At 42.3% G+C, this 4,905-nt stretch overlaps 1 long non-coding RNA gene across 1 annotated transcript; it reads right to left on the bottom strand.

Moving 5' to 3' along the window:
• Window positions 1-706: 706 nt before the first annotated feature.
• Window positions 707-1,154, bottom strand: LOC124684222. Its single transcript, XR_006996951.1, has 3 exons — window positions 999-1,154; window positions 845-913; window positions 707-771 (listed from the first exon to the last, which is right to left on the bottom strand). It is a non-coding gene; the product is annotated as an uncharacterized LOC124684222 (long non-coding RNA).
• Window positions 1,155-4,905: the final 3,751 nt, after the last annotated feature.

The raw sequence follows: 4,905 nt of genomic DNA, 5'->3' as shown, positions 1-4,905 counted from the left end.
AGAGACTATACAGAGATACCTCGTATACAAACCCTATATAGTCATAGCCATCACGACAAAGTTAATGGCACTGGAGGTCACACAACTTGTCCCGCATGTGCAGATAAGTCACGAAAGTTGCGAAACGTGCAAACCAGTTACATAACTTTACTCTCGTGTGCACGCGAGGTCACAAAACGGTCTGCTGCCTGGTTCATGCAAAAAACCAGACACGTGCGTTGCACGTGAGATGGAGAGGGGCTGTTTTATTGCACTTCACCCCCTGCTGCAGTTATTTTAGGACTGGAATATCCAACATATTTAGTTTTGATAGCAAAATAACATGTTTTCGACAGCATTTCCGTCCAGATTTTTGACAGCATTTTTGTCCAAACTTTTGACAGCATCTATTGACACAAATTCAACATCATGTTTTCCCTAAAAGAAAATCAACATCATTTTTACATCAAAATGGCATAGTGAAATTGCCATCACAATAAACTTGTCACAGCCAGTGTACATAATATAATTGTATTCATGGTCTATTATAACATCAAAAGTGAGCAGTATTAAGACATTGCCATCACAATTAAACTGCCATATATAGATAACTTAAACTGCTTTTGCTCCTCTTGCTCCTCTTCCCCCTCTAGTTCCTCTTGATCCTAGTGCTCTCCCAGATGTGTTGACAAGTGGACCTCTTCTTGAAGGGATATTGGCTCTATGTTCTGCAACAAAGTAACTTTCTTCTGGCATTTCCTCTACAATTACAGGCATTGCTTGTGCAGGCCCCTATTTAGACGCACATATAATGTCATCAATATTTATTTAACACGTGTGAAAGAATTTGGATAGTGAAATATACCTCACGTTACAGAATGTCAACCATGGAATCTTTCAGATGTAGATCTGCCCTTTCTTGTTTATGAATGTGCTATTGATTTTAATAAGAAATATGTCAAGTATTGCTTCGAGGATAATATAAATAAGAAATATGGCAAAACATGAAGAATACTCACAGTTCTAATCACAGGGAAGTCAATATCACCATTTTCATCTAGAATCTGTTTTGATTTTTTCCTCTTAGCTATCTGCAAAAGATGCTCAACATGCTCCTTCATCTTGCTACTTTGTGTTCTTTTCCTTCCTCTTGAGCTTGTATTTTTTCCTTTCTCATGAGCTTGACCGGGTGGTTCTATATGTGCTGCAGCTTGCTCTTCTTGTTGCACTGATTGTTGATCTTGTGCATGTTCTTCTTGTTGCAGCTCCTCCTCCTTATTATTGCCAAGAGCGACATCATTTTCCCTTATTATTGCAGATTTTAGCTCACCGCAACCGCCTCTGTTATGGCCTGCTACTTTGCAATATCCGCAGTGCATTGTAACACCATGCTTGCTCAGTCTAGTGCCATCTTCACTCTCTTCTGGTTGCTTCCTTCTATTTTTCTTCCTCCTTCCAACACTTTTTTCATAAAGAGGAGGCAAGATAGGAGTTGCATCTACAGGTGCCCACTCATCCTTATCTCTAAGAGGAAAGATTTGCCCACCATATGCTAGCATGTATGTTGGCAGAGTGTAGCAGCTTGACACCATGCTTTCAGGCTTTATTCTATCATGCCTCATGCAAGCAATTGCATGGCTACATGGGATACCTGTAAGTTGCCATCTTCTGCAAGAGCAAGCTCTCATGTTAAGCTCTACCACATAATCCCTTCCATGTGACTCCACTCCAAATACTCCTCCACTAGCTGGTGACACTTCAACATCTCTTGAAAATTCGGTATTTTTCCTCAACTTGTCTCTAATTTTTGGAGTAATATTGCCTGTCCATTTCTCAAGTGATTCCTTCCTCTTCGTGTATTGCATGTGCTGAATCTGTGATCTAATTTTCTCAAACATGGACATCACAGGGAGCTCCCTTGCATCTAAGATGTATCTACAAGTCAAATGACAGCAAGTAAATGAGGGAAAAATCAGCAAATGACAAAAAGAAATCAATACACGTCAATGAGAAATATTTAGTACCTGTTGAACACCTCGCATGTATTGTTTAGGAGAATGTCACACTTAGGGAAATCACTGAAGAATGCTCTACACCATGTATTTGGAGCCATCTCCTCAACAAATGCATGTGCTCCGGGATTGTCTTCCTTTAGCTTTGCCATGTTCCTCTCAAATGATGCTACTGTTGTGGATTTGGCACAAGCCCATAGTTGTTGTCTTACTGTTTCACCCTTGTGGACCTGGTGGATGTTCTGATACAAATGACGCACACAAAACCTATGCTCAGCATCAGGAAATTGTCTTTATGAAAGTTCCATCAAGACAAATTACTGGTCGACAACCCTTCAGCCAACCTATCTTGCAAGCTGCTAAACTCATGTAGCATGTGCTAAATAAACCATGCTCAAGGTGTACATAAAAGGAGGAACGAGGATTTCTAGTTACAAATTCTTTGCCATACTGCCAAAGCAATGAAAACTGCTTGATCTCATCCCCATGTACCACCGCCACTGCTGCTTGCCTAGCTCTTCCAAGTTTGTACCTGCTAGGCTCCATGTTGTATTTCTTCCTCACTTTTCTCGCAAATGTTTTAAGTGACATTCTGTCATTGTCTCTGAACATCTCAACATGCTCACGAGGCCAAGAAAGGTGCCGAGAGTTCTTTGACTTCCCACACTCTCTCACAAGTGTGTTCTCCAACATAGCACTTAAGGATAAAATCTACTTGTCTTTTATCCTTCACGGCAATGAACTTCCATTTACACACTTCACCATTACTTGTTTTTCCTTCGCAAACAGCCTCAAACCTGATCTTGTTGTTCCTTATCTTCCTAATTTGAACTCTCTCATTGATTGCATACCGTGACACCGCTTTCCTAACGACCTCCACAGAGTCAAACACCATGCCTGTTTTAAATTTAGGATCATCCATGTCACCAGCTGAGTTAAAAGGCTTGAACTTGTACGTCACTTGACTCTTCCTTTTCTTCTTCTTGTACTCCTCGTCATCAGAATCGCTCTTGTGTCTCCTCTCATTGTCATCTTCCACTGGTAACTCCAGATCAGCTTCATTGACATCATCATAGCCAGGTACATGTGCATGTTGTGTTGCAATCTGCTTTCCCAACTCAACCATTTCATCATCCTCTGAATCATCCACATTATCTGCAAAATCTTCGTCATCTTCCTTCATATCATAGTCACTATCATACCAAGCAGGATCCCCATCCGAGTCACACTGGAAATTCTCTTCTTCTGAATCTTCAGAACAATCAGTATCACCACCCTTATGGGAGAGTTCTTCCTTCACCTGTTGTTCATGGTCATCCAAATGATGAAGAAACAAAAGAAGAACCTTGCACTCCACAGATGCATTCGACATAAGGTGACAATGCTTGTCAAAACATATCTCGACTAGTTCATCAATTGCTTTCCCGGGTGGACACCAGAAAACAAACTTCCTCTCCTTATAGCATAACTGATCGATCATGAGGTCTATAGTGTCCATTTTAAAGTTGTTTCTGTCCAAGTTGTCAAACCATGCAATTCCTTTCTCATCCGTGTAGCTAACAGTCTCTCCAGATCCCACAAAATATCCACCATGGTGAACTTGCACACTAAACTTACTTGACTCCATACCTACAAAAAGGAGAATAAAATTCAGTTATAGATACCGTGAATATTCAGTTAAGTTGAGTTAGCAGTACAACCTAAATTCAGTTAAAAACGACCAGTCAGCAAAACAGACCCTGGCCTGCATCTACTCCCGTGATGAACTTGACAAAAATTCGGCTCAAATCGGAGCAAAATTAGATCTTTGAACTAGAGAAATCCCGTGCATCTACTCCCTTAACAATCCCCTACATCTACTAACAGCAGAAGCGACGGAATCTGCCACAATCAGAATCGGCGGATGCACAAACCCTAGCTAATGGGGGACGAAATTGAACTTACCGTGGACCGGGGTCTCCTGCCAATCGAGCCTGAGATGAGGAGCATCATCGGCCGGCGTCTTCTCTGCAGCCGCCGGCGGTGCCGGCGATGAACTCGCGGCGGCCGCTGAGGCCGCGTTCGTTTCCGCCAACTCTGAACTGGGCAAGCATACGCACGGATAGATGTCCAGACTGAATCCACGTTTTCTTTTTTTAACCTGTGACTGAATCGATTTGGAGTAGAATAGAGTTGGCGAGGGGGTTGTTGCAAATTTTCTGTCTCTCTCCAACTCACGCGCAACACACATGTCCGGTTTTTGGTACGAACCGGGCGGCAAACCGTTTTGTGACCTCGCGTGCACGCGACGGTAAAGTTATATGACTGGTTTGTACGTTTCACAACTTCCGTGACTTATCTGCACATACGGAACAAGTTGTGTGACTCCCAGTGCCATTAACTCATCACGACAACATTGTAGTCATCTTCATCGATAATCAAGAACAGACAAGAAGGAGTATACCTTTACCTCATCAAGAGGGGCCGAAACTAAGTATAAACCTGGCCTTCTCTTGTTTGTTAGCTAACGAACTCGTCAGCGCATCTCTTTCCCTAAAACCTAAAGTACATCAACCGTGGGCATCACCGTGAAGTCCACCAATCCAGGGTCGTCGAGGTCTTTGCGATCGACATCAAGCTGACAACAACCAGTTTTTGAGGCACTAAAGTGCCAAAATGGTGATGATGGAAGGGACTGGTGGTCGAGTTGCCGCTGTTTGAGGTGCTAAAACATAAAACATATGACGAGCAGTAAATATTAGGTATTTACTAGTTGGTATAAATATGTTGGAGTAAATAAGAGTTTTATCGAATGTTTAGGTGATTTCGTCAAAACATGTCTCTCCCAAAGCAGAGCTTCATCCTATGTCAACCCTAGGACGACACGAGGAGCCATCAAAACTATTCATCTGCCTCTCGGGCCCGATTCCATGTG

Source organism: Lolium rigidum, chromosome 1 (genome assembly GCF_022539505.1).
Source record: "Lolium rigidum isolate FL_2022 chromosome 1, APGP_CSIRO_Lrig_0.1, whole genome shotgun sequence".
Classification (NCBI taxonomy): Eukaryota; Viridiplantae; Streptophyta; class Magnoliopsida; order Poales; family Poaceae; genus Lolium; species Lolium rigidum.
Note: the sequence above shows the minus strand (reverse complement) of the source record. Positions and strands in the feature narration are given on the sequence as shown.